Here is a 22,421-nt window from a genome sequence, read left to right on the forward strand (position 1 = left end):
CAAAAATTTTCATGACATTGGCCATAAGCCAGGTGACAGTCTAGCAAAAAATGAGTATCATATTTAAACTATAGAGTATTTATTTGTTTAGAGCTTATTATTTATCGCAAGATGAAATCACTACATAGACACTACTTCAGAATAATTCAATGAATTAGATGGTAATTGATTGAACTATGGACTGAAATCCTCTTCATCTGCCGTCTCTGGGAGCAAATCCAGCCAGCGCATGTTGAGAGTCAATCTCCCCCTCTTATCACGTGTACAGCAGAGGTGATAGCCGGGCCTCCCACTACACCAGAAGACACGATCCCGGGAGAATGTCAACACTAGCCGTCATTTGGACACTCAGCTAAGGTCACTGGCTCACTTTCATGAGTTGCATTCAACATCTTTTTAGTAACTGTCTTAACTGCCATGCACTAAAGCTCTCTGAACCACTTTTGATGACATTCATCTCTAAAGTGATAAGCCCTTTCCCACCTACATCACCAATTATCACCCAACATTAAAAATACAGCACAGAGGCACTTATCTGGAACATTCTTTATTCTCCTGCAGTGATATATTGTGCACATCAATAAAACTTCTCTGGGGATCAGAGGACAGAGCCAGCCACTAGATTAGACATAGAGGCCAGATAGTGATTGGCACACACACCTTTAATCCCATCTATCACTCAGGAGGCAGAGATCCTTCTGAATCTCTGTGGGCTCAAGGCCACACTGGGAACAGAGCCAGGCGTGGTGGCACACACCTTTAATCCTGGCACTTGAGAGCTCATGCCTTTGTTTGGGAAGCACCCGTTCCTTTAATCCCAGGAAGTGATGGCTGGCTGACTGTTCTGATCTTTCAGCTTTCCTCCCAATATCTGGCTCTGGGTTTTTTATTATAAGACCTTATAAGGGGGCTGGAGAGATAGCTCAGTGGTTAAGAGCACTGGCTGTTCTTCCAAAGGTCCTGAGTTCAATTCCCAGCAACCACATGGTGGCTCACAACCATCTGTAATGAGATCTGATGCCCTCTTCTGGCCTGCAGGCAAAACATGCAGGCAGAACACTGTATACATAATAAATAAATAAATCTTTTAAAAAAATTAAAAAAAAAGACCTTATAAGATTCATGTTACATTCTCCTTTATTTCCTCCCTTACTAGCTAAAGCACACATAGAGGTATATGCCCACTTACAACTTTAGTCACATTGATCTTGACATGAGTGTCTTATTAAAAATGGATCTTTATTTTATCCTTCCTTGCCCCCAAATAAAATTTCATGCAACAAAATGCATATTTGATGCATAACAGGAACCTCGAGAGGGCCAACAGGGTTGGATGGATACTCTGAGGGGCTACATTTGGTTTGGTTTTTATTTAATATGGCTTATGTTTGATATGGCCAATGTTAAGATATCCATATATAATACACTAACCCATGGTTGCTGCAATTTGAGCAGTGTTGTAACTCTGAGGATATTCTGCTTATGGTTTCTCAGGTACAATAATTCAGAAGTAACAATAAATCTAGTTATTTCCTACCCTACTGACATGCTCATCTCTTTTTAGTGACAGAATAAAATTACAGCTAGTCCCTTCTCTCATACTTACAAGTCTACTCAACCTCAGGGAAAGACAATTATTTACTCAAATAAGATGTGTGATCTGCACTAGAAGACTCAGACCCAGCAGGGCTGGAGTCTTGCCTTCCGCCTAGCCTTTCCCTCAAGTCCCCAGTCCATCTTCAAAGGCAAAGCATTGTGGTTGGGAAAGAAACATCAGCTGGCCAAACTCTCAGCATTTAGTCTCAAAAAAGAAGGTGGGAACCTAATTTTGTGTAGTTTTGGTATCAAGTGAGTTGAGTGTCATCTCTCTCTGGCCCTAGACATGACACACTCAAGCTCGGGTAGCTTAAAAATGCCATCCAAAGAGCATATTATCTTCACACAGAGTTTGTAGGATGAGCAAACACATCTGGATGTCCAACCTGTGCTCTTACTGGATGTTTAAGAATGAGCCTTGTGCTAGATCAAGGAGAGGGAGCACAGAGGGACTGTGCTAATGTGCTCGATGACAGGGAGAGGCATTTGGTTCACAAGAACTGTGCATGACCAGGACTCCTGGAGATGCACCCAAGGCAGCTCTGGAGTCTGAGCCGCTGAGGGCTTCCGAAGGTATGTGGATCTGGGACTCCTCACTCATCTCCCTTTCAGGAGGTAACTGTATTAGTCACCCACTGTCTTAGTCAATGCTGTGAAGAGTCACCGTGACCACGGCAACTCTTGTCAAGGAAAACATTTCATTGGGGCTGGCTCACAGTTCAGAGTCCACTGTCTTCATGGCAGCAGGCAGGCAGACATACGGCTGGAGTAGGAGCTGAGAGTTCTACATCCAGATCCGCAGGCAGCAGGAAGAGAGAGACACTGGGCTTGGCTTGATCTTCTGAAACCTCAAAGCCCACCCCCGGGACACTTTCTTCAACAAGCCCACACCGACTCCAACAAATAGTGTGCTGCTCCCTTAGCATTCAAACATCTGAGCCTATGGGGGCCATTCTTAGTCAAACCAGCACACCGACCATATTTCAGTGAATAACTCCATTGATATTTGGAGTCTGTTGTTTGTATGTTTATGGCTACAAATAACAAGAGCCCAAACTATGTAAGGCAAAAGGGATGCTTCCTTGAAACGTTCATGAAACTCAGAACACCATGCCGCAGGGTCAGGCAAGTCTGAGATTCCCGTCTTCCCTCTGTGTGCTTCCTTCTATCCCTCACACCAGTTGGTCTCTCACAGGCTCCTGGGCCACAGCTTTAGCTCCAATTTGTAAACATCTCACGGAGGGGCTTCTTTAGGCCAGGGGTCCACCCTGAGCTGCTATGGGCAGAGGAACAGGGTACCCCACGGAGTCCAAAGGAGGAACCATCGGTCCCTAAAGGGACAAGGGCACCGTTGATGAAGCCTGGGTGCCCACTGCACACTCTGCCTTTCCCCCTCAGCTCCTCATTTTATCCTGGGCTTTCAGCATCGTCCACACTCAGTCCCTTCTCTGGCTTTCCAAAGGCCCAGGAGCTCTAACTTGGCTCACTTCAGAATAGGGAACTTGCTGGCACAGCCAGACTCTAGACAAAGCTGCGTGCACTTGGCCAATAGACAGATGTGCACAGACCCACTATCGAGTTTCATGGTTTGGCTAGGGTTTATCGCCACCAAAACAACAAAAACGACTTGCAATGTAATCATGTCAGGGGCTCGTGGACATTGTTAGGTTATGGGGGCTGAGCCCTTGTGAATAGACTATTTCTTTCTCAAGTAACTGCATCAGGTCTCGAGACAGAATTAAGGGATGCACTGGGTCTTGTGGGGCTGCGTCAGTTACCCTGAGAGCAGACTGCTATACAGCAAGGTCACCCTGGAGTTGGGCCTCTTCTCCCCATCTTCCTTCACCCCTCACACACGTCCGTGCCATGGTGATGGTGCATCTGCCATGTTACAGTGAACATTAAGGGCTTCGCTAAATGTGGCTGTCAAGCTTAGACTTTCCACCACCACCCCCAGACTCGGGACCAAGTAAGCCTTTTCTCCTTTTAAGGGATTCAACCCCGGGTACCGTATTTATAGCCGCACAAAAGGCACCAGTAGCCACTAAAGCAGCACTACCCTCTGGAAGTGGGTGGGGAGATGATGGCAGGCATCATGGTTTTGCATGCATTTTTTAATTCCCCATAGGGGACCCCTGCAGCAAGCTGCCTAGCTAGACTAGTTGAATCAGTGACCTCTGGGTTTAGCAAGGGATCTTGCCTCAGTCAATGATGCGAAGAGTGATTGAAGACTCTCAACATTAACATATGCATGCATATACTTGGGTCCACCCACACATGGGAATGCACAACACACAGGCATACCACAACACACACACACACACACACACACACACACACACACACACACACGCACACGCACACACACGCATGCATCCACATCACACGCACATATGCAAAAGTAAATCAATAAATCCACTGTGAGAGCAATGGCTCCCGAAAATGCTGAGCCTCCAGGAAGCCAAGAGCATGGTTCCCAACACACAGCTTGAGTGGTGGAGCTAAGGCTTAACACCAGGGCAAACACCAGGCTGCCTCTCTGAGTCTCAATTCTTTACAATAGTCACACCATTTCCATGACAGGACTTAGGGCCTGAAGTTTCCTCTAGAATGTGACATGGTCATGCCTACCTTCATCCAATACAACGCCTTTAGGAATGCAGGTGTCCAGGTAAGATAAGAAAGCATTTTGATGGGAAAAACAAGATAGACTGACAGATCAGAAAAAAATAGATCAGGACAAAAAAAACCAAATGTGGTCTTTTACTCCTATTAGACATCTAGTGATATCCTTTTATTTTATTTTATTTATTTATTTTTTTTTTGAAGGTTTATTCGTTCCACAAACACATCCTGGGGGCTCTGCACACCAATGCCTGAAAGAGGCAGCAACAAATGGCCAGACCATCCTCCCTGCAGTTCCTACATCCAACCAGAAGAGGGAGGCAAAGTGTCAGCCCTGTGTAAGGCGGATGCTCAGAGCCCAACGGTTGCTACAAACCTCCAAGTTGTAAGGATCCCACTTCCAAGCAACCACACTCTTGCATTTTGGACTGTAAGTTTTGGATAGAGCAGGGCTGGCCAGCAAGACAGGATTGAGAAGGGAACGCAAAAGCGTGGAAACCCATGAACAGCTGCCCCTCTGAATCCACAGATGTTCCGGGAGCCCAGGTACAGAGAGCACTGACCGGGCTGTCCAGGCTGGCCATGGTTTGCCACATTCCCAACATTAACAAACATAAAAGCCAAACAATGCCTTGGCATCTCCAATCTGCATCACATGTGTACCCCAAAAGGCTGATTAAAAACAAAAGATGCCACCCCAAGGAACCTCTTTTGACTATGGAATGAGGAACCTGGGCCATTTCCAGGATCTTCCCTGGTGCACACAGTCCAGGCTTTTGGGTTTTCATGGGGCAAAAATTATGTGAGCCTTTCCATTTCCCCAGCCTACGCAAGAGTACATTTTCCACACTCCAAATCAAAATCACTCAACTCCACAGAGAGTGAAGTTGACTGAATAGTCATTTGAAACTTTCAGCCTGCATAGAAAGGAGAGCTGGGGTGTGGGCAGTGAGTGACAAATGCCTCTCTGTGTCCCCGATGAATCCTATAACACACTGGGGAACAGGCACCAAGGAAGCTGACCCAAGGAACCAGCTTTGTGGACACCCGAAGTCCAAAAGGAGAAAGAGCTGAACCTAGTACCGTGTTCTGTTAGTACAGGTGGCTCCCCCGGGGTAGTTTCCAACTATGTGCATGCCTGCATTAAATAAGTACATAAGATTATTGTCTGGTGAGAGCCGTATGGTCTACAAAGTTGAAAATAACAGGTTAACAATGAATGTCATGGAGCAAGTCTAGAGTCAGGGTTTCATGTGGACTTAGGCTCTTAACATACAACCACACAAAGATGTGTACCCAGACATGGGTTACCATACAGTCAAGGCTGGGGCAACCAGCATCAATGAGCACAGCCTGTGTGTGGCCTCATTTTCATTCCCCAAAACATCATTCTCTAGTAAAATGATTTAAGGCTCCTTGGAGAAGTAGTTGGTCCCAAGAAACATGAAGATAAGAAAAGCCTGGAGCATCTTCTGGGGCCAGAAAGTAATAGAGGTTTAGAAAAGGAGGGACAGAGGCCCGTGAGGAAAGGAAGAGGGCGCCACCTCAAAGACACCAACCTTAAGAGCTTTCATTTGTACCATTCCCTAGGGAACAGAACCATTCCCCACCCCCCACCCCCCAAACCTATGTTGATACTGAAATCCCAATTTCTGGAGCAGGACTCATGTGGACTGTACTCGGAAGGAGCATCTTTGCGAATGTAATCAAGTTAAGAAGAGTTCTTACGACAGATTTTTTTTTTTTTGCAGCGGGCCCTAAACCCAAGGGCAGATAGATGGCCTTATAAGGAGGGAAAAGACACCCAGAGACATCTCCAGACACAGATCTTCAGTGACCCAGTCTCTAACCAAGACATGCTGAGAACGTTCTAGCAACCACCTCAAATTAGGAAAGAGGCATGAATCACCTCCCTCAGAGCATCTGATGCACCCAACCCTGGGGCAAGCTTGTTTCGGGCTCTAGACTCCTGATCTGAATAGCCTCATGTTGTTTCAGTCACCAAGTTCTTGGTGACCTGTTGATGGGAGCCTGGGGAAGTCAACTCCAGTGCATGGTAAATTATCAGATGAGTTGACCACAGGGGAGTTACTGGCCTGATCTCCAAGTATCTCTCTCTCCTTTTCTTTTTTTTTTTTTTTTTTTATGTTTGTGGTTTTCTTTTTTTTTTTTTTTTTCCAATCACAGGCAATTTATTTTGTTCTATTCATTCACAGTTAATACAGAAAATACTTGGAAACATTTCCATATAATGTTTGACACAGAAATCATCAAATAGAAGTATACAATGTTGACAGGAGGCAGTACATTTATAATTTATACCCCCAAATGTATTTATAAATTAGAAATGGAAAGATCTACAAATGAAATTATGAAGGTTCCCCAAAGTCATTTAATCTGTCAGTTTCTCATTCATTTTTATGTCTTAAAATATTCTATTGTATGAATAAGCCACATTTTATTTCTCTCCAGTATTTGATAGCTATTTGAGTTGTTTTAACTTTTTTACTATTAGCAACACACTGCTGTAAACTTTCATGTACATGTTTCATAGGTGCACATTTTCAGTAGTTTGAGGATATATTCCTAAGGGTAGAATTGTTGAGTAACAGAGTAACAATGTTTTGCATTTTGACCAACCACCAAACTGTTTTGCCAAAGTGGCACACCATTTTACAATCTCACCAAATCCTTGTTTTTAAGGCTCTGATTTTTGTACAAAAGCATTCAAGCATTCTGTCAGACCAAACCAGGAAAAGTAAGCTATAGTTCAGAGCTGTTCTATTCCATTTACTATGCAAAGCCATTCTTGGCATTTGCAACTCTCAGCCCTTTTGAGTATTCTTGCAGTGTTCACCTTTTCCTCCACCACTTTTTTTTTCTGGTTTATTTCTATTACAAATGTATAAAAAATCCTCCATCAACGCTGCTGTTAGCAGCAGAACTTTGAGAAATATACCTTTGGTTTGCCTCAGAAAAGGAACACATATTGCACTGTAAAGTTTATAAAATTGGCGCAAAACATTGTGATAATGTTACAATACCTGTTTTAAGAGTTCAGTGACTAATGGGGAGCCCATGGGATACATGCAGAACTGTGAAAGCGATCTCACTTAGCCAGCTGTACACGTAGACTGTAAATCTACATTCAGATCATTTCTGAACTAAGACTATCATCTCAGTGATAATAGTGTGTTTTGTGTGTGTGAATGAGAATTTGTAAATGTTGAATTCTAGGCTTCGACAATCATTGTCAGTGCAGATCAAGCTGCAAGTATTTATGTTTTAAAACTTAAATTATAAAGCTAGTTACGTCTTTCTAACAACTAGTTTTAATGTTTATGAGCATATTTTACCTACATTACCTTTTCAGGATGTTGAGAAAGATGCATCATAAGCACAGGCTGGAGGCTGGGGGCTAGATGGTTTTGAAGAAGAGGTCTTGGTGGACTCTTTCATAGAGCAAAGGGAAGCAATGCCTTCTGGGAAATGAGCTAAGTTTTAATCTAGTCTTTAAGATTAGAAGTCAAAAACAAAAATATTAAGGAAAGGAAAACCTAATTGATCTTTGAAGTATTGTTATGTGGAATTGAGTGGGACTTTTGAGGCCTTTCTTCCAGAAAACAAGGACTTGGTTGTCAGGCCTATATTAGGCCTAAACCTTGATGCCATGTAGTTGTACTTAAATCATTTCAATGGAAAGTGTCTTAGTGATTGGAACTTCTAGTGCAGTTTGGAGTTCTTCCATTTGAAAAATGTGATATTTGCATGGGATTGTTTGAATCTTGTTTTCTAGTCCCTCCCCATCACCACCCTCATAGTCTGAAGGTAGATTTTTCTCTTGATAAAGGAATAAAAAAAGTGAACATCTTGTTTGTAAATAGGTATCTAGTAACTAGTAGTAAACTTGAAATGGTAGAATTCTTTAAAGTCTAATTCTAGGTAGCCTTAAGAAAATGTATCTTAATTATTTTTGAACCTGTATTCACCTTGTTTTTTTCAAATATCTTAAGTTATATTTTCTCTTTCAGAGCTGTTTCTTATTTGGGGCTGCTTTTTTTTTTTTTTAATTGAGGCGTAATTCATAAAAGGGTATATTGTTTTGATGAGACTTTTTACAACTGTGGCTGGTTGTCTTTCTTTAGTCTTCCAAGAAGGGCCATTTTACTTTTTTAGAGTTACTTTTTAAAGTCATGAGGTCAACAACTTGGACTACTATGCATGTAAGTGCTAATGCAAATTAAAACCCAAGTTGACCTCCAGCAGCAGTTCATTCTATGTTGACAGTGAGAGAACACTTTGCCTGTTAGGATACTGTTACTCCTGGACTGAAATGCTAAAGAAACCCCTCCCCCTATTTTGTTTTTTGCAAAAATCAAGGTATATTCTTGGGTTTCCTGGTTGACCTCAACAGATAAACTGAGATGATAGTCTTAGTTCAGAAATGATCTCTCTCCTTTTCATTACAGAGGAAAAAAAAAAAAAAAGTAACTCTACTAATGTGTTTATCTAATTCTTTTTCCTTTGGGGGGAGTGGTTTTTTTTAAGACAGGGTTTCTCCTTGTAGCTTAGCTTTGGAGCCTGTCCTGAAACTCTGTAGAACCAGGCTGGCCTTGAACTCAGAGATCCGCCTGCCTCTGCCTCCCGAGTGCTGTGATTAAAGGCGTGCACCACCATGCCCAGCATTATCTAATTATTCTTTAATTATTAATAAAAAGTTATTGTCAATAAAAAGTTGAGTTAGATATTGGGGTAAGAACCTGAATGATGAGAAGCAGTGGAGAAGTGACCAGTGACCGCCTATCTCTTTTGTTCCTCCATCCAAAAGGGCCAAGGGCCCAGACCCTCCCTCAGACCTGCCCTACTACTTCCTGTGTCTATCTGTCCTCAGTCCTCCAAAACCTCTATGGTTAATTTTGGTCAGCTAGTAGCTAGCTCCGCCCTGATTCAAAACAAACTTTATTGTCAGTCTTGGGAGTGTCAGAATGCAATTAAAGTATCACACAACACTTTACCATAGTGAAACCTGATGGACACACATCAACCAAATGACTGGAAATCACAAAATGGCACTATCAACTACATGGTCCCTGACATGTGCTGTGGGATGTCCTGTATGCTGTAAATATATGTTGCTATATGCTGTAAATATATGTTGCTATATGCTGTAAATATATGTTGCTATGATTGATTGATAAATACAATGCTGATTGGCCAGTAGCCAGGCAGGAAGGATAGTGTAGGCAGGAAAAGGAGAATTCTGGGAGGTGGAAGGTTGAGAGGTAGGGAGACACTGCCAGCCGCCACAAGGAGAAGCATGATGTAAGATATCGGTAAGCCACGAGCCACATGGCAAAGTATAGATGTATAGAAATGTGTTAAGATATAAGAACAGATAACAAGCAGCCTGCCACGGCCATACAGTTTATAAACAAGCATCTCTGTGTGTTTACTTGGGGGATGCGAGTAGGAGAGATTTGTCCTGACCTTTGGCCAGGCAGGACCAGGAAAACTTCAGCTACAGACATGAAGCATGGAGAAAAAACACATCACCCAGGTAGCATCCTTCCCAGTGTAAAAGCTCAGTCTATCCATGAGAAACTGCTATGAAGGACACTGTACAGAGCTGAGCAGCTTATTACCAAGTGTCATGATCAAGACACTAGACTAGTGAACACTCTTAAGGTGATACAAGGGGAATATTAGGGCAAGGTGGGGAGGCCCCCCACCCCCAAGTTCTGGTTTATTCATCAATCTTGAATCTATGATTTCTTAGTCCTGATCATGTTCCTATGGAGATATAAGATGTGGATGAACATTAAGGGTAGCAGAATGAAGGGTACCCACAAACTCCACACTATATTTACTTCCCCATGTCCAAAATTATCCTCAAATTCAGATAGAAAAAACAGTTGGGAGGCAGAGGTGCTATGAAGGGAGAAATCCAAGGAAGACCAGACTAATGATCTTTCAACAAGCCAAGACTTAGGACATAGCTCACTCAGACACACTGGTTTAACACTTTTATTTTTAACCCTGCTTTGGTAGTACAAAATTCATAAAAAGTACAAACCAGACAGTTAAAAATACATTTGACACTGGAAACAGTGAAAATTTTTCTTTACAATTTTTTTTTTACATCAAGGTGGCAAGTGACTCCTTTGTCACACCAAGAAGCTACCCGTCATTAGTGTTGTGGACAGTGAGCTTGTCCCGGATCCCCAACCCTTCTCAGGAAGAGGAAGAAGGTGGTACCCATAAACGTCAGGGGTGCTGGGAACACTCAAGATTCTCACCGGACGGTATAAACCAGTACAACGCTTACTTACTGAAAAGTGTTGAATGCTGAATTTTTGGCATCTCTGGAAGCCAGTCACCCAACTGCTCAAATATTTAAAAATGTTTAAAATGTACTCTTGGTATATAAATACGATTTTAAATATCTTTGCGTATTCTTGTTTTTTTATTGCTATAGAAAGTGCTCTCTAGAGTGAATAAAATTAAAAAAATAATTAAAGCTGAAGAGTATCTTACATATTAGCCCATCACCACTTAAAGGACATTATGGTTTTTTTTTTTTTTTTTTAATGCAAAATGTATGTTTTGTTTAAGTGAAAATATTGGCGTAGCTGCACAAACATTACTCCCACGAACACACAGTCCTGTTCCTGGACCACGGTGAATCCTGCATCCACACCGGCTTCTCTGCTTTGTAGACACCACACACACGCCAGACATCAGCGGCCAGTGTGGTCACATCAAACTGCATCTACCACTCACATAAAACATTAGAAAAAAGTTAGCTTGTTTCCAGAAACAGAATCAATCATATCTACAGAAAATACCCTGTGGTATACTTTTACAAAAATCTGGTTTTTTTTTCCCCCCTTTTTTTCTTTTTTCTTATTTTTGTGGAGCCAAACAAACACAAAAACAAACCCTTTCTCTCTGAAATAAATGAAGTACTCAATGCGTCACACCAGTGGAGGCAGGGCACGGAGCTTGCCCCACCCCCACCCCACACAAATACCAGCTGTTTCTGTGCACTTCCGGGTGTTCTATAAACAAAGCTACCAGAGAGACCAACCTCTAAGAGTGGCTGAGCATGCCGGGAAGGTGCTCTACCACTGAGCAACATCCTAGCTCTCTTTTCACTTTTTTGTTTTGAGACAGGGTCTGGCTCAGTCACCCAGGCTATCCCTGAACTCTCTCTGCAGCCCACGCAGGCCTTGAACTTGCAGTCTTCCTCAGAAGCCTCTACTGAGCATCAGTTACAGGATGAACTGCAGGACCCAGAGTAAAACTCACAGAGGTCTCAGCAGGGGCTCGTTTACTTAAGGAGTGTTTTGTTTTGGTCTCTGGTTGTCAAAACGGATTTTTTTTAGAGTGACTTTAGACCATTTCCCCTTTTACTCAGATAGACTAAAGGAGAACTGTTTAGATTAAGTTAAATAAAAACAGTAATAGTCTCTGTATTTTCTAAGTGACCCAAGAGTGACAGGCGTGGCCAGATGGCAGCAGGAGTCAATGCTGAATTCTTGGTCCAGGCATCCGAAGTCTCCAGGGCTCTGGTTTCCATCTGATTCCATGATCTCCTGGGGGATGGGCTTCTGAGCACTCACTAGATGTTTCCAAGGACCCCTTTCAGGGAAGGGTCTTCTGTAACAGCCCAACTGTGTATACGAAGATCTTATAACCAGTATCAAAATGGAATCTGGCTTGAGTAACAGATGTGAACACAGCAGCTCAGGCTGTGAACGGCTCCGCTGTTCATAAGGTCGTGATTCCAAGGGAGGAGCCGCTTGTGTACGGAACAGCCGGGAATGGGCAACTGGGAACCATGGTGGGTGGCTAGGGACGGTCCACAAGTACAAAAAAATAAAATGAGCTCTTCCCCTCTGGGAAGCTGAACTAAAATTTTCGTCAGACTTTTAAGTCCCAAACTTCTTTCAAAGCAAACTGAATTCTGTGTTCAGCATAGCAAAAATATTCCCTTTTGGGTTTGAGCCACATGCCCATTGACTTCATGATAGAAACTGTAAAAAATATATAAAAAATATTCCCCAGTCAACTTCATATCTTGCAAGTTTGGAGTCTCTTAGAACTCTTCAAGAAAGCCACTGCTGCAAGAGAAGACAAGAAAAAATGTAAAGCTGTAATAAAAGGGAAACATGCCACAAGCTGATCTGCCTGAGGATGCAAACCACAGGAAAGCTGTGATCCCTCCTCACCCCAGCTGACCACATCTCACTTCTCCCTTCCCCATCACACCTTCCTTCCAGAATTTAGTCTAAGGATGTTTAAGTACCACCCATGCAAAGGACCCTGTCACAGGGGTCACCTAAGACCATCCGAAAACACAGATATTTACATTACAGTTCATAACAGTAGCAATATGACAGTTACGAAGTAGCAATGGAATAATTTTATGGTTGGGTCACCACAACATGAGGAGCTGTATTCAAGGGTCGCAGCATTAGGAAGGTTGAGAGCCACTGTCCTGGAGTCTGAGAACCAAGGAAACAAGACCGTTTTCATACCAGCTCCCCCTGTGATCCCTGCTTCACGTCTCCAGGGAAACAGGCTCTTACGTCCTGCCCTCAGCTGCCAGCCACTATCAAGAGCTGCAGAAGGATGACCTCAGCCATACTTAGAAAATGGCTTTTCCTCCAATTGACAGCTTTATACCGTTTTATTCTGAAGACTGAGATAGCCCAAGGCAGGACTGAAATTCTAAAGATGTCACTGTATACTGAAACACGCATCCTGTGCAAGAAACCTATGCAAGGTTCAGGAGCAAAGCAGTTTCTTGTCTACCACACGTTTGCTGTCTACCACACGTTTGCCTATAAACACTGAACAAAAAAGCAGAGGCTAGCTTGCAGAACCATGAAGGACTAACAAGAGTTAGCTGCTAAGTCTTAGTTTAAGAACATACTATTAGCTGGGCGGTGGTGGTGTACCCCTTTAATCCCAGCACTTGGGAGGCAGAGGCAGGCCAGCCTGGTCTACAGAATGAACTCCAAGACAGTCAGGGCTACATAGAGAACCCCTGTCTCTAAAAACAAACAACAACAACAAAAGCATATTGTTTACAAGGCAGGTCTGGGGGCACAGATTTATAACCTGAGCCAGAGAGTGTGGATAACACAGTAAGTTCAAGACCAAACCAGGCAGCTTAATGAGACCCAATGAAAGGTAAAGAGACCTCAGGGGAGAAGCATTTGCCTAGCATGTGTAAGGCCCCGGGTTTGATCCCCAATAACTATCATATGGGGGAGGGGAGGAGAAAGAGAGGAAGGAAGGGGAGGAAGAAGAGAGGGAGGGAGGGGAGGAGGACAAAAATTTACCCTTTAAGATATGTACTCTAAGATGATCCATTATTTTAAAGATATATTTATTTTTATTTTATATGATGAGTGTTTGCCGGAATACATGTTTATATGTGGAGCTGGTGCCCATGGAGGGAAGGAGAGGGTTAGATAACCAGGAACTGAAGTTAAGGATGGACACAAGCCACGCTCAGAACTGAACCCAGGTCATCTCCAAGAGCAGCTAGTGCTCTTCACCACTGAGCAAGGAAATAAAGTTAAAACTATATTAGAATTTTAGGGCATTACCCAGGAACTATGTACTGGGCTGTTTTTATGTCTCCTCTTTAAAGTGACATTTTTATATCCAGGAAAGTAACAAAGTCCAGGGCAAGGAGGTCAGGCCTGGAATGCAAAATTTCATCAGAGTTAAGAGGGTGTGGTAACTCATGCTTGTAATTCCAGCAGTCAGAAAGCTGAGGCAGGAAGACTGCCACAAATCTGAGGTCAACCTGGGCTACAGAGACCTTGTCTCAGAGAGAGAAAAGGGAAAAAGAAAAAAAAAATCACTACAACCCAGAATTCATCACTAAAGGAACCATACAGTAGATTCCACTGACCTCTAGGGGTGGGCACTCAAGACCCAGGGTGGCCAACGAGAGTGAAGAGAAGAGACAGAGGCCTCGATTCCAACCTAGATCCTTAGCTCAAGCTGCTGAAGGGGTGCCGTCCTCTGGCCTCTCCAGCAGGGTCACTGGGGTTTGATCTATACTGACACTCGGCTCAGCATGGCACCCAGCAGTCAGGTCAGCATCAGGTCCTTTGGCGCCATCCAGTTCCCTGCTCTAAACCATTTTTTGTTGGCGTTCTTCAACAGCGCTGTCTCCACAGCTGACTAAAACTGCCCTGTGCAGAACAAGGATGTGGAAAATCCACACTGCTGTTTAGAGACCTCAGACACCACACGCAAATATGGGAAGATGCCCTGACAAGAGCCCGTACAGTCTGGTCTTTGCTCACTGAACGGCAGCTTTGAGCTTCCAGGTGAACACCTGCCTCATCAGAATGATAATTTAGAGGGGGATGTGGGGGAGACACCACACAATCACAGATGTGTCCGGCCGACAGGCCAGAAGCCACAGGCAGCTCTATCCAAGGATGGCTATGGATGGTCCAACATAAAATCATACACTTCCTTAAACATCAAGAGGGCGTGTCCTGTCTTGTTTTGGGTACCATTCTCAATTATGGGTTGTGTCAACACCACCACGCAATGTCAAAAGGTTGGACACACCCAGCATGGCTTGCAAAGGTCCAACTGTGGTCCACTCTGTGGGGGAAATGAGGGACCTAAAAGATGCAGACTGCATTCATCATGTTTTAACAACACCAAATTCTTTCCATATGTTATTCGGTGGGAACGGATCCTTACCGGCAAACAAACCCACTCTGAATCAGCACTTCTTTACCACTAGAAACCAAGGAAAACGTTCAAGGTGCTTTCCACACTGTCCAACAGAGACCAGAGTCCCGTGTAGCTGCCGCAGGAGCCTGAAGAGCCCAACAGGAATGGGCAAAGGGCAGAGGAAGGAAATGTGTGCTGTAGCTCATAAGCTGCCTGGCTTCGGGGAAAACGTGATCACAGATTTAGACAAATAGATGCTCAAACTGGAAGAGATCGAGCAAGACTCTGCTGCATGGAAAACAAGCCAGAAATCCTAAGAAGAACCACTTCCCTCACCAAACAAGACTGGTGGGAAGAACGAAGGACTTCATTCCCTAAAGACTCACCGGAAGCAAAGGAAAAGATCGCCAGTTCTCTGAAGCTTGTAGCATATATATGTATGTATATATGTATGTGTATACACACACATATCTTAGTTGTAAAGACGACAGCATAATGACAATATCAAACAATAAGGCATAGCTCACAGAATTGAGCCTCCCTTGATGGATACACTTAAAATTCTCTCTAGTGGCTGGACATTAAGGAAGCTACAAGGAACAGCTTCCAACACTATCGTCCCACCTCTGCGTGTTATCTACAATTGAGATTCTTGGGTCAGAGTCCACCTTTAAATTTCTGCCATTTCTAAATGGCCACCACAAAGATCTCTATCAGTAAGGCTCTCTGTGTGATTCTCGCCAACTGCCTTCACCCTCTGAACCAGTGGCCAAGTTAACTGCTGGCAGCCAGACACGGTGACACGTACTTATAATCCCGGCACTCAGGACTCAGAGGCAGGAGGATTGCTACAAGTTCAAGGCCAGTCTGGGCTATAGAGTAAGAATCTGTCTCAAAAAACACAAAATAGAACAAACAAAACCAATCAGTTTGACTGGGGGGGGGGGGTCTCATTCCAATATGTTCATCCAGATTAATTATTCATTCAGTGTCCTCTTGGACCTCAGAAGACTCTTTGGATGTGAGTTACATGGTCAGGCTCATGTTCACATCCATCTTCGTTAAAAGAAAGACAAAGATGAAGCCTTTTGAATTTCATTACTAAGAAAGATGGGTTCTGTGTGTGTGTGTGTGTGTGTGTGTGTGTGTGTGTGTGTGTGTGTGTCTGTCTGTCTGTCTGTCTGTCTGTCTGTCTGCTGTCTCTCTTTCTCAGACAGGGTCTCACTGTACAGCCCTGGCTGGCCTGGAATTCACAGAGATCCCCCTGCCTCTGCCCTCTAAGTACTGTCATACTCTACCATTCTCACCCTAAATCGGGCATTTTTCATATTCACTGATCACTGTACTTTCAACAACACATAGCACCCAGATTGTGATGAGGGGGTTAAGTAATTAAAACCTTAACTTTTAAATAGCAGTAGGGAGCAAGTGTTTACATACTTGGATTAGTTTGGGAGGAAAAAAAAGCACTTATAAATTTTTTTCCATTCAAAAATGAAATTAAAACAAGCAAACAAACAAAACCTAACATGGACATCAGTGAATATTCCTGCAAATTCTATTTGTCTTCTTTTCTGGATAATGTCCATGAGAAATCAAGCCTTATCAGAGCCTCAGCTTCTGGTGCTTTGGCCATTCTGGGAAGTCTGCAGGCTGTCCTGAACTGGGTTATACCCTAGTGGCAAATCACGTACTTAGCAACGCGAGCCTACTCAAGCGATGAGAACTGGGCACTTAAGATTTACCAGCCCTTGGACAAGTGAAACTCAGGGAGGAAATTACACTATGTGACATGCCACTGGTGTCTAGGTGGCTCTGCACCTGGAGGAATAAGGATTGAACAGTCCTCAGAGTCTCAGCTCACCTCTGACCTCAGGCTCCACTGAGCTACCCTTGGACTCCCCAAGGTCTGTCTTTTGGGCCTCCAGAGTCCCTAAGCCTCTGGTCCTCCAGAGTTTGTGGTGAACAGAGCAGATACTGTGGCCCCTTTTCTGTGTCTTGTCAGGGCTAAAGGGAAGGACAGATGAGCTCTCTATGTGGCAATTCATGGTCAGTTACAGAGCAGGGCCTAGCACAGGCCTACCCACGAGATGGCTTGCTTTGCTGGCAACAAAACAAAAACTTCTGGTCTCTCAGATCCTCTGACCCAGAAAACACTAGTAATGTGTCTCAGGATCTTCTGTGAATAGGAGCAACCTGTTGAAGAAAGGCTTAGGAAGAGCGCTGACATGGATAACCCCAAACTCCCAGATGATGGCCGTAACTACCGGGAGGGATCTACCTCCAACGATAAAAGACAGTGTTAACGGCAGCCAGCGTGTGCGAGCACAGCCATGGCTCCAGCAAGGTGGAGGGGAAGACTGGCTTCTTCTCACGTACCTGTCGGCAGAGGTCCAGCTGCTCAACAGCTGGACCCACAGAGCCTAAGCCAACAGCTGCCACAGAAGCCAACTGCCGGGGAGCATCCGTGCTCTCAAGTGGGCAAAAGGACACAGACACGCTGCCCAGGCGTGCACATGCGGGCGGTACACAGGACACTCAGAACCACAGTCCCTTTTGGGGAACAGGACGACGAGATGAGTCAGGGCTACAGACGAAGATGGAAGGAAGGCTTTTGTTTGTTTTTAAGATTTTTCTTTTTTCTCTAATCCTGCAGCTCTTTCCATTGCTTGACTACTTTACCATGGGTACACTTAGAATTTACTGTTTCCGTTGCTTAAAAAGATGACTGCATCTGTAGACCGGAGCCTAGCATAACCATCATCAGGGAGGCTTCATCCAGCGACTGATGGAAGCAGATGCAGAGACTCCCAGTTAAACATCAGGCAGAGCTCAGAGGATCCAGCTGAAGACGGGGAGGAAAGATTGATTGTAGGAACCAGAGGGGTCAAGGACACCACAAGAAAAAACTCACAGAATCAACTAACCTGGGCTCACAGGGGCTCACAGAGACGGAACCGACAATCCAGGAGCCTGCATGGGACGACCCAGGCCCTCTGCACATGTTCCAGTTACGGGGCTACAAACATGAGTAGATCTGGGGGACAGGGGAGACGGGGAGGAGGACTGGGAGGAGAGGAGGGTGGGGCAACTTCAGCTGGGACATAATACATGAGAGAAGAATAAACAACAACAACAAAAAACGACTGCATCTCACACCTTATAATAGAGACAGTCAAGGGTCCAAGCCATCAGGGTGCCAGCCATGTGTAGCCTGCTGTCACCACGACCTTAAACAGTATCGTGGCGTCCCAGCGGTCCGGCCTCTTAGCTCTGAACCCAATGGATCAACATGCGAAGGGAGAAAAATCTACTACAAAACCAGAACAGACCATGAGCAGAACGGCATGTGTAGCCATGCGCACGGCTGTTCCCTAGGGCCCAGCCTAGCGCAGTGTCTGGCACCAAGGAAGGGCTCGGTAGACTCTTGAAAGATAAAACTATGTCTGAGTTGGACTGCGTCCGCAATCGCTGATCCTTTTCGATCTAAAGGTCTGTGACTTTGGTGTCTCTGGGTGAGGACTGAGTCAGGTGCTCACAAACCAAGGGCCACCTTGTCCAGGCAGAGCTCTAAAAGCTAAGGACATCAGATGACTCCATGGGGGGGGTGGGGGGGAGGCGGCCCATAGGCTCCTAGGTCTGAATACTTGGTTCCCAGTTGGTAGAACTGTTTGGGAAAAATTAGGAGGTATGGCCTCGGTGTGTCACTGGGGGTGGGCTCTGAGGTTTCAAAAGCCTATGCCATTCCCAGTGTGTGTGTGTGTGTGTGTGTGTGTGTGTGTGTGTGTGTGTGTGTGTGTGTGTGTGTGTGTGTGTGTCTGTCTGTCTGTCTGTCTGTCTGTCTGTCTGTCTCTCTCTCTCTCTCTCTCTCTCTCTCTCTCTCTGCCTCATGCTTTCGGATCGAGATGTGAACTCAGCTGCTGCTTCAGTGCCTGCCTGCCTACGGCCATGCTCCCCACCATGATGGTCCTGGACTCAACCCCTCTGAACTGCAAACCCCTAACAAACTGTTTCTTCCGTAAGCTGCCCTGGTCATGGTGTCTCTTCACAGCAACAGAAAAGTAACTAAGACACTACCCCTTAGTCAAAGCCAGAGGGTTTGAAATGCTCACTACCGTGAGGCCATAGGCATGTTTCTGGTTTTTTTCTTTTCAAAGAGAGCAACACTCCCTCACATCCCACCACTACTGAGCATGTGAGCTCCAGCGCTCCAGAGCGTGGATTTCTTTCCACCCTAAGATCTAGGAAAAGTAAGTCCTAAGCCTGGCTCCTCATCTATAGAATAGGGGTGTTAGTACTTCCCACAACTCCCCAAATCACTGCCGTCTCAGACCTTGACTGGACTTCTTGTCTTTCTGACCATCCCTGCATAGTCTCCACAAGGGGGGGAGGGGCTGGACAGATACGGCCCCCCTACTCCTCAGGAAACATCATGGCCACACCTCCCACACACAGCATGCCCGGCACCACACAAGGGATGGCCTAACCCTGGAAACCAAACCAGGTGACCTTATCCAAGCAGTTTCCTTTGATAAATATGTATTCAATGACCCTATAAGGCCAGTCAATTAAACTAAGGGTCTTTATTCTACCTGAAACTTCTTTATTTAATAAATAATGTCTTTCCCACAAAAACTCTAAAAGCTAGGGGGGGTGGGAGAGACAAGCTGCTGATTGCTGCTGGCATTTCCCACCATCATCTTTCTCTGTGGAATTTGAATGAATGAATGAATGAATGAATGAGAAAAAGCAATACCAAGAACGTGAATGTAAGCAGGGAGAACATGCTCTGGAGAAGACCCCAAGTATTCTACCAGGCATTTGGCAGCCAGCAGAAGGGGAGGAGAGCTGGCCTCTCTCACTGAGCAGGGTCAGCTGAGGGTCAGGAATGCTGACTTGGGATTGGCTGGATGCTTGGGAAAGCAGCCTCTCATCCCAAAGCACAGGGACAGCCAGTCAAAAGAGCCTGGGTCAGCAAAGCCTTCCCATCCCCTCCCTTCTTGGTTTTGAGGCCGTACAAGGCGTGGTGATTTCTAAGCCTCCTCAGCACAGACAAAAAATGGTTCAAATTCCTGAGGGACTTGTCTACATCTGGGTGTCCTGAGAGTCCAAAGCTGTTTTGTTCTTAAGAAGGGGGAATTTACAATGCTCAAGAAATAGCCTAATAAATAAATGGGAAGGGCAGGACAGATTTCAGTAATAATAACGACGCCAAGGACTGATTTAAGAATTATACATATTCCTGTCAGCAAAGCCGTCTTAAGAAGGTTAGGGATCCCTGTAATCCCAGCACCCTGGACACAGAAGCAGAAAATGCAGATTGAGAAGGCCAGCCTTAACTACACAGTAAGTTTAAGGCTAGCCTGGGCTACAAGTTTAAGGTTAGCCTGGGCTATGAGAGGGACACAGCTGTGTGAGTATGGTGATGTGCACCTGTAATCCCAGTTCTTGGGATGCTGGGGGGAGAGGGGTTTGGGGGGGGGGACTGGGAATTCAACATACAGCTTGGGCTTGATAGTAAGTCCCAGGTCAGCCAAGGATGCATAGCAAGACCCTGCATCAGAAAGGTAAAGTGAAAAGGACAGAGGGTTAAGCAATTTGCTTATAATCATCAGCAGTGAAGTGACAGAGTTTAAAGGAAATCTATACAGTTTAAAATCCAGCTTTTAATCACCAAAGTAAATAACCAAAAATAGAGTACTTTCAATAATAAAAAAATATTAAAAAAAAAACAAAAAGATCTCTACAGGGGTGAGGGGGGGATAGAGGCTGGGGTGAAAGTAGTCAGAATGCATTATACACGTGTGACGTCCTCTGAGAACAAATTTAATTAATAAAAATAAAAACAGAAATGCCTAATAACTAACTTGTTTAATTTTAAAATTCTACTGTAAAACTACTAGAAGAAAACATAGGAACAAACCTCCATAACACGGCCTAGGCAGGAACCCCAAGAATCCACTCTCAACAAGGCACCCAAAACTTGTACTCAACAAAGCACTCCAAGAATCACACCCAACAAAAGAAGAACAGACAAGTGAGCTTTTATAACCCCGAAGCTTCCACACAGCCAAGGGAACAACAGAGTGAAGACCAACTTCCAGAACAGGGGAAAATATTTTAGATAGATAGATAGATAGATAGATAGATAGATAGATAGATAGATAGATAGATAGATAGATAAGATAAGATAAGATAGTATGTGTGACAGGTAGATAATATACAGAATCTATACAGAATTCCAACAATTCAACAGCAAAAACTCAAAATAAAACTAAAACACTGAAACCAATTTTAAAACGGGATGAACGTTGAAAACTAGTTAAGATTAAACATGTGTGAAATGTTGTGCAACTTTCCAAGTCGGTGTTTTCAATGAGGAGCGATCCGAGTGGGGAAGGAGAACACACCTCAGAGACATGCGCCAGAGGATGCGAGCCGCAGCATCATTTTTAGAACAAGCCAGAGGAGAGCAAGGACAATGAAGACAAGGCTGTGGTATCTGGAGACTGAAAGCAATCCGATTTATTTAACTTTGAAGAACAAAAGCTCATTCTTCTAAGGGAAAAATCAAAACACATTTTCTGTGGGGGGAGAAAAAAAAAAAAAGAAACCATTTTGACGGCATTGCCAAAATAAACCAGGCGGAATGTAAGTCAGAACGAGCTACAAAAAGGAGTTCAAGCCACAGGGGCAGGGAGGGGATAGGCAGAAGGAGAGGACAAACAGACTTTGTTTTTAAAAGGGGGAAGGAGAGAGGGAAAGAGAAACCCTACTCCATCTAATGTGCTCTATCTAGAACACGCAGTGGTCCTCGGTAGCGCTAAGGGTCAGCTCCAGGACCTCCATGGACATGAAGGGCTGTGGGTGCCCAGTCCCCTGTATAAGAAGGTACAGTGTTTGCATATCACCTGCACATGTCCTGCAAATTCTAAATCATCTCTAGAGTGCTGACAATACCAAACGCAAATGCAAGTAAATGCTATGTAAATCGTTATTGTGCTGCGCTGTTTAGGGGACCATGGCATGGGAAGACAGGTGTACGTGTGTGTGCGGTACAGAGGACTTGGTGAGAGACTTTCAGTTGCATACTGGATGAATCCAACAACCGAGAATCTGTGGATATGGGAAACTGACTTCTCCGAGCTTAGGTTCTGTTAAAAACAAGAAAGAAGTTGGGGGAGGGTGGTGAGCAGAGAGGAAGAAGCCTATAGTGAATGTACAGCAAATTAAGGTACTGTGGTTAAACCCAATTTAAACAAGACACCTTTAATGGGGAAAAAATACAACTCTAAAGACTAAGTCATCTATATAAGAACAGGTCAGCCTCGTACTACTGTATGAGCTACTTTTTCTCCCCCAGACTGGGTCTCACTGTGTCGCCCTGTGTAGCCGTGGAGGACAAGAAGACACTATAGACCAGGCTGTTCTCCAGTTCACAGATCTGCCTGCCTCTGCCTCCCGAGGACTGGGAATAAAGGCGT

General features: G+C 44.5%; 1 protein-coding gene across 2 annotated transcripts in view; it reads right to left on the reverse strand.

Moving 5' to 3' along the window:
* Nucleotides 1-10,231: 10,231 nt before the first annotated feature.
* Rell1 (RELT like 1) overlaps nucleotides 10,232-22,421 on the reverse strand; it is a 67,691-nt gene continuing 55,501 nt past the window's right edge. Inside the window, exon 7 of one of the 2 annotated variants that reach the window (XM_042286013.2) lies at nucleotides 10,232-12,341. The gene's annotated coding sequence lies outside the window, so the exon portion shown is untranslated. Of the gene's footprint in view, nucleotides 12,345-22,421 lie in introns of both variants that reach the window. The other variant, XM_006974592.4, reaches the window with a different exon arrangement.

This window comes from Peromyscus maniculatus, chromosome 10, assembly GCF_049852395.1.
Source record: "Peromyscus maniculatus bairdii isolate BWxNUB_F1_BW_parent chromosome 10, HU_Pman_BW_mat_3.1, whole genome shotgun sequence".
NCBI classification, from domain to species: domain Eukaryota; kingdom Metazoa; phylum Chordata; class Mammalia; order Rodentia; family Cricetidae; genus Peromyscus; species Peromyscus maniculatus.